This window comes from Diabrotica undecimpunctata, chromosome 1 (genome assembly GCF_040954645.1).
Source record: "Diabrotica undecimpunctata isolate CICGRU chromosome 1, icDiaUnde3, whole genome shotgun sequence".
NCBI classification, from domain to species: domain Eukaryota; kingdom Metazoa; phylum Arthropoda; class Insecta; order Coleoptera; family Chrysomelidae; genus Diabrotica; species Diabrotica undecimpunctata.
The window spans coordinates 157934127-157953559 of record NC_092803.1 but is presented as its reverse complement, the minus strand read 5'-3'; the positions used below and the strand labels follow the sequence as shown (position 1 = coordinate 157953559).

Here is a 19433-nt window from a genome sequence, read left to right as displayed (position 1 = left end):
TTTTTATTTTGATGCTAATGGATTCAGTTTCTATAAAGCTGTGTAATTAATAAGCGTTGCGAAATTTTTGTCATTTTTTACGATTCTCATGAAATTAATAAAATATATTACTTCCATTGACCGGTCGCTGCGAAATTTCCATTGCTAAAAACTAATCGTTAAAATCTATAACATGAAATTTTGATTATGAGTTCTGGAAACAAATATCATTATCATCATCATCCAGCCTTCTGCGTCCAAAGTTGAACATAGGCGTCCCCTAATTTCTTTCAGGTATGTCGGCCTTGAGCTTTCTGCAGCCAATTCGCAGCGATTTTTTGACGTCGTCTGTCCATCATGTAGGTGGTCTACCTCTGGTTCTGTCAGCTCGTCCCCTCCACACCGTAATTTTTTAGGTCCATCGCCCTTCATTTGGCCACATGGCCCGCCCAGTTCTACTTCAGCGGCGCTATACGCTCTATGACATCTGTGACGCCTGTTTTTTTTTATTTTTTTTCCTTTTTAACTTTGTTTCTGATAATCAGTAAAAGTAGGAAGCGTTGTATTTGTCTTTGGTCTGCTCTGAGTTTGGTTTAGTTGTAGCATTTCGTTTTATCTCGTATATATTAAAACACCGAAAAATATTCTTAATATTTTTGCATCGCCTAGATTGGTAATATAAACATTTTTAGTCTGTTTTAGTCCGAGACCAAGACAAGAAGCAATACGGAGCAGAGGACGCCCACTAACTAGATGGACTGACGACCTGAAGCGTGTTAGCAAATGATAATAACATAACTTGCTATTTGTTGATCTTGATTCCGTTTGGATATTGCGCGTCAAATAAATATGAACATTTTCACTTAGGTTAATGAAAAAGTGATGCTGGGAAGAAAATGATTTGGGTAATGAGATCACTTTGAGATGAACCACGATAGCAGTCGGTTTTATTGTTTGGTCTGGATTTTTTTTTAATTCATTATTCGTTTTCTGTCATCGACAATAGTGTTAAGTGTAATAGCAGTTAGAAGAAGCAGATTGACTGTGAAGACCTTTTTCGCAGATAGTTTGAAAACAGAGGTGAATTAATCTCAAAATACTATTTGGCAGTATTTGTTTAGCGAGTTAGTTAATCACCGATTTGTTGTATGCTGTATCCCATGCGAGGGTTTGTGTAGCCAACTAGCCGAGTTTTGAAGAACACATTTTGTTATCAACCAGGATAATCTGAAGCCCAATTCAATGTTTGACCTCCCCAAGATTTGTCCATTTTGTGTCTCCATGGCTCATTCCAGATCATTTGCATTTTGTGTGGGACAGTGTGTTTGATTTGTTTCCAATCCCAAGGTCATAAAATTTCTTAATAACTTAAAAGGAAATACACAGTAAGGCAAAATAGTTTTTGTCAAATTTTTCTAAGTAAAATCAACCTTCTTTATTAATATACGAAGATTTGCTTTCATGACAAATAAAAAAAAATTATAAATAAATATAAGTTTTATGGATTAGCTAATTATCATATTTAAGTTTTTTTGTAAATAAAGTTAACTTTATTAAATTAATTAATAATTCGAAAAATTTGATATTTCATTTAGACATTGACAGTCAGTATTATCACAGAATACACCAACCAATTCTGTGGTATTATCCTTTTCTATCAATTGGTATAACCATACATATATATATATATATATATATATATATATATATATATATATATATATATATATATATATATACCCGGTATTTAGGCGTTCGACGCCCTTCCGGTAGGGATCTATGGAGGAGTATCACCTAGCCGCAAGCCCTTATCTCTTGCCGTACTGCTCCACCATAGGCCGATCAGATACCAGCATATTCTTATTATTCTTCATAACCATACATACATAACCAAAATTTTAAATTCTGTTTTGTTAAAAGGTTAAACTCAATAAGAGTAATGTTGATCAAAATTAGGCTATTTTAATTTATTATCATTGTTTAAATTGCTACAGATAGCGCCAATGTAAGGTTTGTTGATAAATTTGGATAATTTTATTTGTAATAACTGTTTACGTAAAATAATAAATATGTAATAGTTCTCTTTAAACCAGGAGTTTAAAATAATTCTTTTTTTAAGATTTTCGCCCTTAAAAATTTTTATAGGAAAAAAAAGCCTTTCTTTCTATCCAGCAAGAGATCTACTTGTGTTTGTTGCTCAGGAAATCTCTGTAAGTATTTTTTTATTTCTTTTTTGTGTAGTTAGTTTCTTCAGTCCCTCAAATAAAGAAGCCTTATTCACGACCCAGCTCTCCAACCAAAACACAACTGGGCCTTTAGCCCAGTAATTGTTTAGTCCCCCTTTCAACCCTCTATAAGCAATTATATATTGTTATACAAGTCACACCCAACGTGGTAGGCAAATTAAATAATTGCTTCAAAGGAAAGTGTTTCGGCGCCGGCATTACTGGAAAGTCATTACTGGAAGGACACATTGGTCGAACGTCTTTTTTTCAAATAATTTGGCAGGATGCTTTTGAAGATGTCTAATACTTTTTCCGATATATATTTATTTATTACTACACATTTGCTTTTTCTTAGTTCATTTTATAAGCCCTTGGAGTTCTGGTGCTTTTCTGTTTTCCTAGTTTACACATCGTATTCCTGATATCCTCTTTTGTAACTTCTAATTTTATCATTACTTCTTTTTTCTTCTCATTATTTTATTGCTGCAGTATTGAGGTATTTTGCCTTTTTAAATTTACTAAATTTCTGATTGCAGTATTGAACTATGAGTTTGATACTTTTGTTGCATTTAAATTAATATTTCTGATACTTTTATCTGCTTTTACGAATTTATTTTAAAACCTTTTAGAAAAAAAAAACAAGCAAATGGTTTAAGCATAATTTAATCATAGATCAAACCTAAGTTCTATTTTCATATTTTTATATTTATACATATACGGAAAACAATTTAATGTAAATAAATATTTTATAACATTTGGTTTTAACAGGATATTATTAATGTTACCTTCTTCAACCACTTCTCACCTTCATTTTAGATGTTTTAAATTATGATTTGATCACTTTCTACATTGGCAATGAGCGTTTCAGATCACAATCTAAACAAACTCAATGATAAAAATATTTTGAAGATATTTCTAGATAATTTACATTTACTTATCATTTATAATATATTTATATATTTACTACAAGATTATCGCTTGGTGTTATGCAAGGCAGATCAACATCAGATGCAACTTTTGTTAATTCTTGTAATAAACAAGATTATAGTCTGCATATATCTGCATTACAAGTTGTTATTTCAAGATCAAATACAACTTATCGCTTAAAACTCTTTCTAAAATAAGTAAATATTGCGTGTATTAACGTAAAATTCCTAAAAGACAGTTAGTAATCTAGGTGTAACCAATGGTACATCGTAGTTTGTTTACCTAAATTGCTCACTTCTTTGTTGTAGCTACACTGCACAATACTAAATCTGCTTGTCACTTCCTTGTTGTGACTACAATGCATAACACTGTGTTTGCCTTACGTTATCTCATTAGTTTCACAAGCTTAAACGGTTTAGTTTTTTTGAGGTTGGTTTGGTCGTCAATAAGCTGGAATAATTCAACGTTGAGATTTTTTGGAACCTCTCTTTATGGATCTTGGTGACTTTCTTAATTTTATTTGGGCTAGATCCGAGGAGAAGTAAATCGTTGTTACCGTACATAGGAAGGACTACCAAATTTTTATTCTTTAGTATTCATTCTAAAGCTTTTCAACATACCTTTATTTCTTTTTAGTATAGCCTCAGAATTGTATGGTATTAGTTCACAATGGTTTTAAAATATGATTGCAACTGAGTACTTTCTTCCGGATGGGAAGCTGCGGGTACCTGTATCTCAACCATTTATTCTTTATCTTTAACTGTTACGTTTTTTTTTAAATGTTCTTTCCACTCGAGTTTATTGTCTTCATTTACACCCTGATTAAAACCCAGTCATTACAATCAGCATTATCAGCACTGCGACTTTCCTCAACTAGTTCATCCTTTACTTTCTCCTTTCTCCATTCTTGATACTCTTCCAAGGTTTCATCGGTTTCTTCATTATAGTCTGGTTGAATGTCTGTTTCACTCTCTGATTCTTGTTGCTCATTTTATGTTTGCATTTCTTAATATTTTTTTTTGTTGTTTTCTTTTGTTTGTTTTGTTTCTTTCTTTTAGAAGATTTAGTACTTCAATTCTGGTAACTATCTCAGTACCAAAAGCTACTCTGTTTTTTGGTAATTTTTGTTGTATTTGACCATCCTTCAATAATGATAAATTGATTTCTTCGAACGAGATTGCACTAGTGGTAGCAATGGGCTCGACAGATCCATTAGAGCTATCATTTGTAGGATGGCATAGAACATTTTCTCTGTATTGGTTGTGTATTATGGGATCGTGTTTATCTTAAGAAATAACGTTATTGGTATTAGCATAAATTTCTGTCTTTCTTAAACACTTTGTATTATGTCAGGAATTAAGGCAGACCATAACTGTGGTATTGATAGTGACAATGATTTTCCATTAGTTTTTGGATTGTGGCAAAGACAGTATTGTGTCTTTGCCGCTTAACTTGTTTCGCATCCCATGAACATTTAAGGGATTTAAATACAGCCAAATTCTTTCGTTACATTCTTGATTATTTATACCCCAATATGCGTAGAATGGCCATCTAATGTCAGAAGTACAGGTCGGTAGTCAAGCTGTTTTAAAAAAATTTTTATAAAGTAATTTTGAAAAACTTTGCTTTCCATCCATTAATTTGGGGATTAGGACAATAGGGGCTTCTCTAGATCTAATTCAGGGAAGGTTTATTCATCGTAAACGTCGGTCGTGTATGTTACCTGGATTAAATTTTATGCGCCAGTTTCTGGCTAGAGTTATATGTTATTACCTGCATTTTGTAAAGAAGCCGTGGATTCTTCTTTAAACTCAAAAACTGGCGTATCTCAAAAAAATGTAACTAATTGAATGTTTTTCTACCTCCGAAATATGGGACCTCTCCGTTTTCTAGTTTTATCCAAATAGTCCAATCTCCAGAGATTTGATCTCCAAAAACATCCCTTTACCAAGAATCTGTATACCGTAGAAAAAAATATTTCAAGGAAGATATGTACATGAAATAATTTAAAAAAAAATGTTTATTAAAACTTTTTGTGTAAAATGAACTGTTCTCTCAGAAACAGCGCTTAAAGCGACCGGCGATTTTAAATGTCAGTTACGCACGCGAAATCAATTTTTTAAATAGAATTTGTATTAACTGGGCGGTAAGAATTCAATATCTTTCGATCAGACTGTCCTATCGACAAAAATCAAAGTGATTTTTCATGGTGAAGTATGCAGCTTTTCTACACAATTTTTTTATTATATACTAATTTTATTTAAAAAATTTGTTTCGCGTGCGTGACTGATAATTATTTAAAATCGCCGGTAGCTTCCAGCGTTGTTTCTTAGAGAACGGTTCATTCTACAGAAAAAGTGCTAATATACATTTTTGTTCAAAATTATCTTAGCTTCATTTCTTTTTTTATATATTTTTTTTCTACAGCGTATAGATTCTTGGTAAATCGACGTCCCCCTCTCCTTCGAAGGGAGTTTCAGGGGAAAGCTAGGGGGTAGGAGTAACAATATTTTACATCTTTTTATTGTCCCAAAGTTGACATTCTCAGTAAAATTCCGTTTATTTGTATAATTTTTAGAGGTTCTAAAGGAAATATTTTCTTTAGCTTACTTAATCTTGGTACGTTATTTTGTCAAACGCTTAAATGATATCTAGAAATACAGCTGAGCTAATTATATCTTATTTTAGGGATTTTTCTATTTCAGTATTATGAATTTGATCTGAAGTAGTATGTATAAATCGAAAATAAAAAAAGTTTATTATGTACCATGTTCTTAAAGGTTCTAGGATAAAAATTGAAATATAGTTCATGATTAGCTTGTTTTATGTTCTACACTGTATAAATTACTAAAGTAGAGAAATACCAATAGTTGTTGAAATATTGGAGATTTGCCTGAAAATTTATCCAGTTATTTCAGCCATTCACGTGCCAGGTACCAAATCAATTTCTGTCGCAAAAACCTTATAACATCCGCATCGTGAAACATGGACAGCTATACAATCAAATAATCGATACCACTACAGAGTTGTTAAACGAAATAGTTATGCATTCCACTGCATGTTGGATTAATATAAGTAGGTTAGTACAAAAATAGGAAAACTGAATTTAAGTTTTTTCTTTTTTACGAAAAATGTTTTTAAGAGTGGAAATGAAAACGTTAATATTGTTTAAATATAAACATTATTGTTTTTTGGAATTTCCCCATTTCTATTTTTTTTATTAACAATAATTGTTCTTAAGTTATTATTTTGTACCATTTTACCTCTGTAATTTACTTTATTTGGCGTATTTATTTTTTTTTAACAAGTTTTTAACTTGTACTTTTCCCAATCTATCGCATTATTCATTCAATGGAAAAGAAATTACATTTTTTAACTCTAATTATGGGATATTATATGAATATAAACCTGTAGTAATTGCTTGGTATAGTTCAGTTGTTCACGAAGATTTAGTAGTACAGGATACGCTGGAAGACGGAGATCACTCTTGTAAAATTTATACCTATGGCTCAAAATCTTCTGCTAGTGTCGGCTGTGCCATTTACATAGAAAATATTAAGGATGGCAGGATTAAGATTTCTTAATGTAGACAGCTTATTGTCAAAGCGTTGGATGGCATAATTAATAACACATATTTTGAAGGGTATATAATTTTATTCGACTCACAGTCCCTCCTTCTAGCATTAAGACACTTATTTACTACATAAACACTCTAAACACATATTTACTAACAGACTAATTCTAGATTCGCTTAAAAAGCTAAGGCTTTTTAGTTCTCTAACAAGAATTGTTAGCTTTGGGTGGGTAAAAGGTCACTCCAAAATTCCAGGCAATGAAAAAGTAGACCATTTGGCTAAATACGCTACTTTAGTGGGTCTAAAATACAACGAGTTGTGCAAATGGGATTTAATTACAGCTGGAAAGAAATATATTAGACTTAATTGGTACATTTAGTGGCAATCTTTTACTAACAGGTAGCAAAAATACATACAGAAATATATATCCAACTTTTCCACCTACTCCAAGAATCCATAAAATTTTTATTCCAAGCCATCTCCCAACAAAAATTCCTACTGCCGCACAAGGTTGTTTCTCTCCTCTATTGATCTATTTAAGTGGATGAAACCCAATTATTAGATAGATTTTATGAGAATTCTTCAAACGTATCAAACAGAACATTTAAACTGTCTTTTTCAAACAGTGTTTGTGTGAATGCGAAATGGTAGGACCTTAGTTGTAGTATTTTTTACTCTCTTTTCTTTTCTGTTATTTGCCTTTAACCGTCGAATGTATTGTTTGTTTTTAAGTCGTTATGAAGGTCACCTTAGCGAGAAGCGTTCATTTTCAATCCTTTTTAATGTCACCAATAGTGTTTTCAAGTGGAAGGTTGGGAGATTGAGAGAATTTAGTTTTTTTTATTCAACCAGTTGGCTGGCTAAGTAGATCTTAAACCCAAGACAAAAAAAAACTTGTACTTACATGAAAAACACCTTTCATAAAGGCCGAGCCGTCAAGTAAAGTATGTATAGTTTTACAATTATATTTAATTTCTGGTATATAATAATTACATCAGACATAATTAATAAATAGAACAGATAAAAAGAAGTAAATAGAATACATTAACGATCTGGATATTAAATATTTTAAGATTACACGGGGGAAAACCAACCCACTAATAATTAAAAATGAATAGATAGTAGACGTGTAATAGAGAAAATAAATTAAGAATAAAAAGCCTCTTGCCAATATCTATATGAAGTATTTCTTGCAACGGCAACGGGCAAAATCCTAGAGCTGTAACAACAGATGAAAACAAAAAACAATATATCCAAAGGCCTTACTCTGAGGTCATCCTTATACCGAGAATCGCTACATTTTGTGATCGCTTTGATGGATATGACCAAAAAACTAGAAAATTCCAGAGTAAATTTTTCTTTTAGAAGGACGTTAATTAGATTTAATTTCATCTAGAACCAAGATATTCGTGAGGCGAGCCGTTCATTGAGTTCTGTACGTCTAAGTTCGATGTTGTACTCCAGCCGTCAGAGACGAAAATGCCACTGAACCTCTAAAAATCATACGAACAAGCTGAATTTTGCCAAAAATATCAATTTTTGATTAAATAAATAAATATGGCGCGATTTTTGCCACTTTTTATGATACTCATGAGATCAATACAATGTATCCCTTTCATTGGCCAGATACTATGGAGTTTCCATAACTAGAACCTAATCTTCACAACCTGTAGCAAAAAATTTTAGTCTTTAGTTTTTGGCAACAAAAGTCAGGCATTTGAAATTTGCTTAAAAAACGCTGAATTTAAACTTTCACATTAAAAACAATCTAAAACGTCAATTTATTTTTATAGGAAGTGTATGTTTATCTTACGCAATGACATATTATAATCAATGTATATTATACGTCATTGATCCTTAGGATCTGGGGAACTTTTTGGTTGATCAACTACAACAATCGCAGAAATTGTCAAATGTCACTCCCATACACAAACCGTAAAAAGATGGAAAGAAGGGCAAGGATGTAAACTTGCCAGGGTAACACTAAGTAACCTTGAAGAGTCAACATCAAAGAAGCACTTGGGAATGACCAGGAAAAACCTACGTTTGGCAGTTGGTTTTGTAACTGGTCATTGTCATCTAAGCAAACACCTCCACACACTGGGGCTAGCAAACATACCTCTATGTAGGAAGTGTGAACGAGAAGACGAAACTATAGAGCATGTCCTATGTGAATAGCCGGAGTATCGTTAATACGAGAGTACGCGTTCGGCGAGTCCTGGCCCACACCTGCCCACATAAGAGAGATGTCTCCTGGTGACTTGTCCACCTTCCTAGAAATGGCAGGATGGACAATGAGCTAAGGGTGACAGCTCCCTGGAAGGATGCACAATGTGCACTAATTGTGGCCTAAGTGCTGTGAAACTTAACTCGCCCTAGCTACTCTACAGATCCAGACGGATACGTCATTGATCTTACCTTACAATTACAGTAACAGTTAATTACAGAAAAAATGAATTATTGTAAAGTAGTAAAATTCCTGATTAACAATAATTTAATTAAAAATATGTAGAATGAATTACAATAAATCAACCGTATGTATTCAAGAACAAAATATGATTAAAATGTCAAATGTTGGTAGCTCAATTTCTTTCCTAGATGTCGTCGTTACCTTACTGGACAAACGATGTGACTTGTCAGTTGTCATCATAGCCTTTTACATAGATAGATTATATTAATATGTAATTAATATTTAACGCCTTTTCATAATCTACGAATATAAGAAAGATAGGCTTGTTATACTCTGTACACTTTTCTATTAGCGTTTTTTTAACTTGTAGATGATCATTTGTTCCGTATCTGGAGCGGAATCCAGCCTGTTTTACAAGGTTGGTTACTTTCCAGTTTGTTCACAAGCCGTTTTGTTATTATCTTCATGAATAGTTTGTATGTACGGGAGAGCAAACTAATAGGTCTGTAGTTAGTTTTTTAGGTCTGAAATGTCACCTTTTTGTGCATTATGATTATTATTGCATTATGCCACTATGAGAGGGTTACGCCTCTTGTCAAATAAGTATTGAACATCTTTTTCAACACATTTAATTACGTTCCTCCTCCTTCTTTGATTTGTTCAATGACTATCCCATCTTCTCCAGGTGATTTATTGTTTTTCATTTCCGAGAGAGCTGATTTTATTTCCTCTGTTGTGATATCTGGGATGTCTTCTGAGCCTACATTTTGAACTTTTGGTATTTGATTTTGATCAGAACCTGGAAGTTCTTCTCGCTTATACAATTCTGAGTAAAAATCTTGAGGCATTTTTAAAATATCTTCTTTATTTGTTGTAGTTTCTTCTTTTTTATTTACAAGTTTACAAATATTTTTCGATCCTTCAGTCATTTGTCGGCGCAGAACCTTTAAACTTTTATTTTTATCAATGGCTTGAGTTATGTATTCAGTGTTGTAATTTCTGACATCTTTTCGAATGGATTTTGTGATATCTTTGTTTAACTGTCTAAGTGTTATAAAATTATCTGTGTATTTGTCTTTCAATTCTCTTCTCTTGTTTATAAGATCTTTAGTAGCTTGAGTGAATTTATCCATTTTGTTTTTTCCTTTTTCCTTATATTTTCTATGAGCGTTTCGAATCGCACTATTTATTCGCATGTTTGTCACCTCTATATCTAATGCATTTTCATTTAGATGTTCTACTTCTTTCAGTTCTGAAGTTATGAGATTCTGATAAGCTACTTTATCTTCTATCGATTTCCATTTATTAGAACGCCTCTCTGTTATCATTGCTATCCACTCTCGTCTAATGTTGATCATTATTTTTCTCTAACCAACCGATGGTCACTCCCAACAGTGATTTTATTAATTGCTGTAACATCTTGGACAATATTTTTTCTGTTTGTGATGGTGAAATCAATTTCGTTTTTTGTTGCCATCTGGACTAGCCCATGTCCACTTACGTTGTTGGTTCTTTTTGAAAAATGAGTTCATCACATAGAGCCGCTGATGCACCAAAAAATGTAGTAGCACACCTCCTCTATCATTTCGCTCGCCGTATCCAAATGAGCCCATTGCCACTTCTGCGTTATCTTCTTTAAATCCAAGTTTAGCGTTAAAATTGCTCATTAAGATTAGGTGGTGGGTTTTATCTTTTTCTATAGCTCTATTTATATCTTCATAAAAGTTTTCGATTTCTTCATCGCTATGGCTCGCATATATGTACTTGGATATTTTTAATAGAGCGTCTCTCGTTCAGTTTTAATATGAGGTACACAACTCTTGAGCTTTTGCTTGAGCAAAATTTTGGGTATTATATATTTAAAAAATATATTTCAGTTGTTATAATTTAACATATTCCAGTAAATATTTGTATTAATCACGCTGTTTAATTTATTGTTGTGTCATTGTTTGTTAGTTCTAATTAGTTTATAATTTGAATTTTATTATTATGGATAACCAAATTGCTTCTTTTTCTTTAATAGATATGATATATGTTTTTTATGAGTTTTTAGATAAGCAAGGATTCAGTTAAACTACAAGGCAAACTTGGGTATTCTCAGTGGATCAGTTAGAACGTCTTGGTCTAATAAAGGAATAAGAAAAAGAACTTGTGATGGAATGAGGTAAGTAAATAAATATATGCTTGCTTATATAATTTATTAATTGGATTAACTGACTTAAGTGTTTTTTTTTTATTTCAGGTCTTTAGTTAATTTATAAAGTATATTTTTTTTTTGCAGAGAGCATATTTTCATTGCATATAAAGAATTTGTTATTATTAGATCGAATTATTTAACATACAAGCTCAGAAAATGGATTTATAAAGGGATTTATTTTAATTTTTAAATTGGGCTACAAAAAAAGACACTATCATGAAGAAATGGTTGCTGATATTTTTGAGGGTTAGTTGGAGACTGATCTTACTAATATTTGCTTTGTTTATTATAGTATCATGTATTTGCTTTGCTAAATCCTCTTTGCATAGAAAAGTATACTTATTTTGTAAGATAATAAAACCAAAGTTTATATTGATTCCATTCTAGCAAAACGTCAACAACAATGAAGTATGCCGTAAAACCTTTTTGTTACTGGTAACTGCTTAATTTTGTGGAATTTATTTCTTCGAAATAATTTTTATTTTGTACAATAAATAACTTTATTATTTGTGTTGTTATCAATACATTATACATGTGTAATATATAATATATAACACCATTATATATGGTGTAAATAAATAAATATTGATTTTAGGTAATTCGTAAAGTTCTATGTGTGCGTGTACTTGGTTGTATAGTAATTTCCAGCCACTATTAGTCTGTCAAAAAGTAAATAACTTCGCAAAAAAATAATTACCAAATTTACTAGACCGTTCGGAATGGGAATAGCGAACCGAATATGACTTCCTACACTGTGCAAAGAGTTCTTGCAAAAAACAGAATGCAACCTTACCCTATTCAATTGCACAAAGAATGAATTCATGAAGATTCTGAAAAGATAATCGTATTTTGTGAATGGGCTTTCGATAAAATCAATCAACACAGAGATTTCTTCAATAATATACTATTTGGAGATGAACCTATGTTTCATAAAAACAGTTCCGTTAATAGGCATAACTTTCATTATTCTGCCACAACTAGTCTATACAACATAGATACACATAGTTAAATAGGTATATAGTATAATCACAACTGTATAGAAATCTATACAGATGTGATGGGGAAGTGAACAAGATTTGTAATATAAAACACAGGGTGTTCCATTTAAAAAAAACATAAATTTGGTCTGTCACTATGTTATCGAACACCCTGTAATATTATAACTAATTTTTTAATTATCTATTATTATCTATTTATTATTATAGCGGATATACCGAGTTTTATCACACAAATCAATCATCCTGCTTTTACAAAAGACGTAAAGTTAATAGTGTGGTTTTTTTTTCAATTTTAAATAAGTTGTTGGTTACTTGAGTATTTCATTGAGACACTATACTAAAAGACTAAATTACCATCACATACTTTCACTACACGCGGCGCCAACTGGGACTACAAATGCAAGTCACGTAGATTTATTTTATAACCGTTCCAGTTTTCTGCATAATTACTGGATCAACAATCTCAAGGTTACAATTAAAATGATACTGTTATTAATAAAGAATAGGTATACTTATTTGTTTCAATTATTGTTTATTGCTGGAATATTTTAGTTTCTATGTAACAAATACCAGTCGTGGGCGTAAAAAAATAATCAATAAAAGTGTTGAAAACTGAGTAAAACTAATAATTAAATGTAAATAAAGCTGTCAATATTATAAAATGGCAGTAGAGGTTAATAGAGTAGGACAAATTTTCCATAAGACAACCAAAAACAAAATGAACCAGTACTATAAAATGTATAACTAATAAAAATGGATACTTCATTTTTATTTTGTCTGTAATAACATACAGGGCATCAAAATTACAAAAGCAGTTAAAAACTTCGATGAGACTGTTATCGATGGGTTATTATTAATGGAAAGATCTTTCAGATTTATTTGGTTCTGGCGGCAAAAAAGCGTGAAAATGGTTCTAGATACAAATAATATTAAACTACTGACTGAAAAAAAATAGACTACTTTAAATATTTTCAAGATTTATTACAAAGAATGAGATTTAACTTTGATTTAGGGACTTTAAAATGATAACCAGAATTATAAATTTTAACAAAAATTGGCTAATGTGGATACTAAAATATTTTCTTTTACAAATAACATATATGCACTAGTTACCACAACAACAACAAATTTGGTAGCATTTAAACTGTAGGATAATCATACATCTCTACATAAGGACTAACAAACAATGGCTGTAATACTAGGCCTAATATTACACGTCAGTAAAACAATCCTCTATATCCTGCAACGTCGTCTATAAAACTTCATAAGTTGGCAAATAGTAACTGAGCAGGCTGGATTTGTGAATTGCATGAGAATGGTTGGGAGGAAGGAGTAAACCTAGGCAGTGTCAAAATATTTGAATTGCATTTCGCAGACGACACTACATTTCTAGACTCTACCTCAAACGCAATTACTAACTTAATAAAAAAACTTGAGGTAGAAAGTGTTAAGTTTGGACTTATGATTTACTACGACAAAACCAAAATCGTGGTTGCCAACAACACTTTTCTGAAACGCGAACTATTTCGAGATGCGAAGTAGTCTTCTCTAGGATATCTCGGAACTCTAGTTAACAACACAGACAGTGGTGTGGACATGGAGATAAGTGCTTTAAATTCCATGAACGGCTCACTGCATAAATGTCTCGATTATGGATGAATTAAACCCAATCAACGGTTTTCTAGTACTAATTATTCTTAAATTGCAAAGTTTTTTGATCATATCCATTGAATCGACATAAAATGGAGGGGTTGGGGGTCTAGGAAAGACCCCATAGTTAACTCCAGGGTCGCAGATTTCTATAGCGATAAGCAGACACTACGAAAAATCTTTTTAACAAACAATATACTGAGGCAGTACATGTAACAGATTACCGCTAAAATGATGAACCACAACATATCTGCTAAGATGTTAATCACTATAATGATGAAAATGTAGAAACGTAACTTCTGACATCCGAGCTTTGGTGATTGGTAGGGGCCATATTAATGAAGCTACATCTGCCAAATTGGCTGTTATTTGTTTAATCTGTTTTACGTAATCGACATGGATGGATATAGCGTATTACAACACGTAAAATATGATCAATTGTTTTATAATGGGTATTCTGTTTGAACAACGTTCAGCGAGCTTTGCCATTTCTACGATCGCCATAATCGTCATACCAAGAAAACTATTCGCAGGATGGTGAACAAAATGTCCACTGGTTCGGCAAGCAATTAACCAACACCTGTACGTCGACTAAACATAAGACCTGCCTACCTAAATGTCGAGTGTGCAGGAGAATCTGTGGCAATCGATTTTACGTTGCTTACAAAAACTTGGCCTTTAACAGATAACAAATTGGCTACTTTTGCGTCATTGGCAGGCATGTACCGATACAAAATTTAATTGACCTAGGGTTAAAGGTAAGTTACCACAGACAAGGAGGCGTGTTCACTAAATGGATTCTGGATCAGTTGCAAAATGACTTTAATTTTCATGAAACAATTATCTTTAGCGATAAGCCCAATTCTTGGATGAATGGATACGTTAACAAACATAATTGTTTACCAACTTCTTTTGGTACGAATTGGATAATAGGGACATGATAGGGATAAAAACATGTGGTTTAAACAGTACTGCGGTCCATGCCGCGCAGTTTATGCCACATTGGATAGGCGATCTGAGGGCATGTTCAACTCACGTGGAAATAATGTGAACTGGCCAACGATATCGCGCGATTTGAACTCGGTAGACTCCTTGTTTGTGGTGTTTTCTTAAGTTGCAGTTATATTCGAATAAGTCATAAACCACGGTAATTTATCAATACACATGCCATTGATCAAATTTAGCTCGATTTATCTGCCTGAGTCAAGAAAAATTGAACATTTCGATTGCGCACCACATTCCATAATATAATGGCATCAAATGAATAAAAAATTACATTAATATCTTACACACTTTTTGTTTTTTTAATTTAAAGGACATGAAATACTTAATTAAAAGCCGTATATAATAATTTGCTAAATATTAATACAAGAAAAATCCAAAAGCAAACTAGTTAAATATTGGCAATATAATTTTAAGGCCGTCTACTTTAAAATTTATAATATATGTCTGAATTGTCAATATAAATGTGTCAGATAAAATTAAATTATTAGAAGAATTTTTCACCAGGTAACAAAAACAAAATTTGTTTAATTTATTAATACCTATTTGTATTTTGAGAACGATTTTCGAAGTGAAAATTGAAACGTCAGTAAACTTACTTTAACCTTCAATTGTGGCTTATTCCCATTAAAATAATAATTACAGTTACATCAAAAATTGTTTTGCACAAAAAAAAACACAAATAACATTATCAAGTCTATGAAGAAAAAAACAGAGGGGTAAAAATTAATATTAAAACAAGACAATCAAGGATCGTAGTAGACTTGATCAAACCTAGAAACGTATTTACAAATAGAAAAAAAAAACTAAACTTCGAAACACTCAGAATAAAGAAAAAACTATAAGGATAATGGTCCACTACAAGAAACTCGTACAAGAGCAAAAATCATATTTCATAGAAAGAGATCACACACAAAGGCAAAGAAACAATCAACAAGGACAAGAAAGTACTGGAGCTGGATATATCCCACCTGAGCTTATACAGCATGAATAAAAAAAAACTACGTACAATGATCCAACGGATTATCCAAATATCATAAACGGAGAACAATTTGCAAAGAAAGGGTCACCAACATACATAATATACAACATAAATATTTTAAAAGGAGACAGAAAATTACGCAAAAACCAGCGAGGAATATTCATTATATTAGTAATGGAAAAACTATACAGAAAGGTACTGAAACAAAAAATAAAACAAGCGAAACAGAACAAAATTGCTGAACACCAAGCAGGCCAAGAAAACGAGGTGTTTATTAAAATATGAATGAAAGTCATGAGAAATTTAAATACAATAAAGGGGTCTCTAACTCAAGCTTTTCTAACTCAAGAAAATAAAGAAAAACAATATACAAAACCCTTATACTACCATGGATCGTAAATATGGACTATCATAACGCCATATGAAAACATACAGATATCTGGTGGTAAAGACGTAGAGCTATCTTTCATAAAATTGGAAGGACTAAGGTGGGCAGGACATCTAGTAACATTCACAACAGAACAACCCTCTCCTAGACGAATCCTTATGTCACCGCTAATAGAAAGTAGACAAATAGGTAGGCCAAAATTAGATTGAAGGATGGTGTAGACAAAGAGGCTAGAAAAATGGGTGCAGCAAACTGGCAACGATTGGCATTTGATAGAGCTGACTAGCGAAATACATTATTTGGAAAGTTCGAGGCTTCACTATAGGGTTGTAGCACCTATATCCTATTGATAATAATGAAAAGGTCTCTTGCTCACGGGATATCGAAGTTGTGAGTAAAATGATGAGAAAGCTCCAAGAAAAATATACTATAGCGGACCTTGAGATGCCTTGCCCCGAAGCGGGGTAAGTTGCTGAACAATGTATCGCGCTAAAGAAAACAATTTTCTTTAAAATATTAACTAATAAATTTTGATGCTGCCAAATTGCAACTAAGATACGAATGTATTCATTAATATAAGTTGGTTTGAAGGTACTGGATTGCCTAGAGAATTTGAAAAGATACTAGATTGCTCAAAATAAAAGTGTCGTGACTATCATTATTATCTATATATATTGGTCACTAAAATTCCCTTCACTGGTCAAAAAGTCTGGCATATTTATTAATTTGCGAATATATATGTAATTAAATTGTAAATATAGAAAATGTAAATAAAAAAAAATTAGAGAGGAATGTCGAAATAATCGAAAGATAGAGTCAGAAGAAAAATATACATGAATATAAGGAGCAATGTTTGAAAATGTATAAAACATGCGTAAGGTCATCATCAATATACACAGTCAAAACCTAAGTTGAAAGACCAGCTCAATAAAAATTAAGATATTATGAAACTATTATAGATAATTCATTTAGAAATATATGCGTGCTAAATTGACATTGGAAAAATGGACCTAAGAAGAGTAGAAAAGGACATTATTTGTTAATCAGAGATTCCAAGCACCACGTAGTTGTAAAACTTTTACTATTAACTTAAATACATATTAGAAATAACAATACTAAACCATAAATAGATCATCAAAAAATTATTTGATAACTTTTTGAAAATGATCGTACAAAATTAAAAAAGTTATGTACTAATTTATTAATTTGATAAATTACAAAAAGTAACGTTTATCTTTAAAATAATTTTCATCTATATGGTTTTATTTCTAAAAATTACAATTTCCGTCATTAAAATATGTAAATATCATATTTAGATTTTTTATTAATATATAATTTTGAAATATTTTAAATTTCATAAATATTATTATATATTATTCTAAAGATACAATCATTTGGAAAAAAATTAAAACTTACGATTTGTTTTAGTGACGTATATTCCAAAAATTAAAATTTAAATTATGAGCACTATGTACAACCTCGTTCAAAAGCAATCGAATACTGGTTGAATTTGGCGGTGTAAGGACGAAACGCGCGACTTGTGTCCCCACCAGGACGATGCGTAGTCACTCGTGCAAAGGATAACTTGTTTGTCTGACCATTTATGAAGTCTTCAGCTTGATTCGATTTTTTCAAACTCCTACGCGCTAAAGAGTTTCACCTTTGGAAATATGACATATCAAGGAGGGCTTTACCGTTAAGAGAGGTAATTTCAGTAAGTTTATGTTAAACAATATGACCATACGTGAGAGGAATGTTATTGGAGATCATTTTATAATAAGAAATAAAAAAGTTAAATTGCATGAAAAGGAAATATTTGCTTGGTATACTTTTATTTAATTATTTATTCAAAATACTTTCTCTCCCTCTCTCTCAAAAATAATATTTATTTTAAATGATAAGGATTTTTTTAAGAAATCCATAAAAAAAGGAATTTTAAAGAGAAAACGTCGATTTTTTCAATAAGCATCTGTATAGTTGCAACGAGAATCTGGTTGTATTGACAAATATGTAATTTAACATTAACCTAAACTAGTAATGTTCCTTAAAATTTAGAGGTTATCTTATGGCGTATCTAAGCGAACACAATAATGCCTTATCTCTATAACTCTTTATGAATAATATGCACACACTTACAAGGACTATGCTCTGCTTAGTATTACTCACAATAATCCGGAATTCATTATCTTTAGTTTCCTTACATACTACGGCCTACCCTCACGAAGATTATACACGTGGACTTTATAACGAATAACAAAAGGTTTCGTAATGGAGTACAAAGTGCTAAAACCTATCCAAGCGCAGATGCAGATACGAACCATAATCTATTACTAGCAAACGTCAACATTAAACTAAAGTTAAAGTTAAAACCACCAAAATAAACATCAAAAACCTAAAAGATGACAACTGCCAACAGCAACTAAACGCAGAGATAAATAAATTAACTGAAGGAAGCGTGGAATGGGCAGATATGAAAAAAGCCATACTAAAAGAGGGAAATAAAATCCTAGGCGAAGAAGGGAAAACCACTAGAAAAGACTGGATGACACCGGAAATAGTTGAGCTAATAACTGAAAAAAGAAAATACAAAAATAAAGATGAAAATAAATATAAAACCATCAAGAATAAAATAAAATATGACATCAGAAAGGCTAAGGAGGAATGGATGAACAAGGAATGGCAGGAACTGAAAAAACTTAGCAACAAACATCTTCTTCTTCTTCTTCTTTTTATATATACATGACTCTGTCTGTTTTCCAATGTGCCTCCAGTAAGTTGTCATTCCATCGTTTGCGTGGTCTTCCTACTGATAGTCTCCCTATTGGGGAACCGTCTCTTGCCGTCTTTACTACTCTATTTGTTGTCATTCGGCTTATATGATCGTTCCAGATTCGGCTCCGCGTTTCCGACTCTTCTATTTCTTACCCAGTTTTTGATGTTCTCCACCTTGCATCTATGTCGTATATCTGTACTTCTAGCTCTGACCCATAGTGTCTTACCATCAATTTTTCTAAGTGTTTTCATCTCTGCTGTTTCTAACATTCTTTTTGTTCTCTCTGTGTCAGGTCTTGTTTCTGCCGCGTATGTCATTATTGGTCTG

General features: G+C 31.9%; 1 protein-coding gene across 5 annotated transcripts in view; it reads right to left on the bottom strand.

Annotated features, from left to right (window-relative positions):
• Positions 1-17908, bottom strand: part of LOC140432425 (ciliary microtubule associated protein 1A-like) — an 80535-nt gene extending 62627 nt beyond the window's left edge. For all 5 annotated transcript variants that reach the window (XM_072520316.1, XM_072520318.1, XM_072520317.1 and 2 more), the window contains exon 1: positions 17750-17908. The gene's annotated coding sequence lies outside the window, so the exon portion shown is untranslated. The remainder of the gene's footprint in view (positions 1-17749) is intronic.
• Between the last annotated feature and the right edge of the window lie 1525 nt (positions 17909-19433).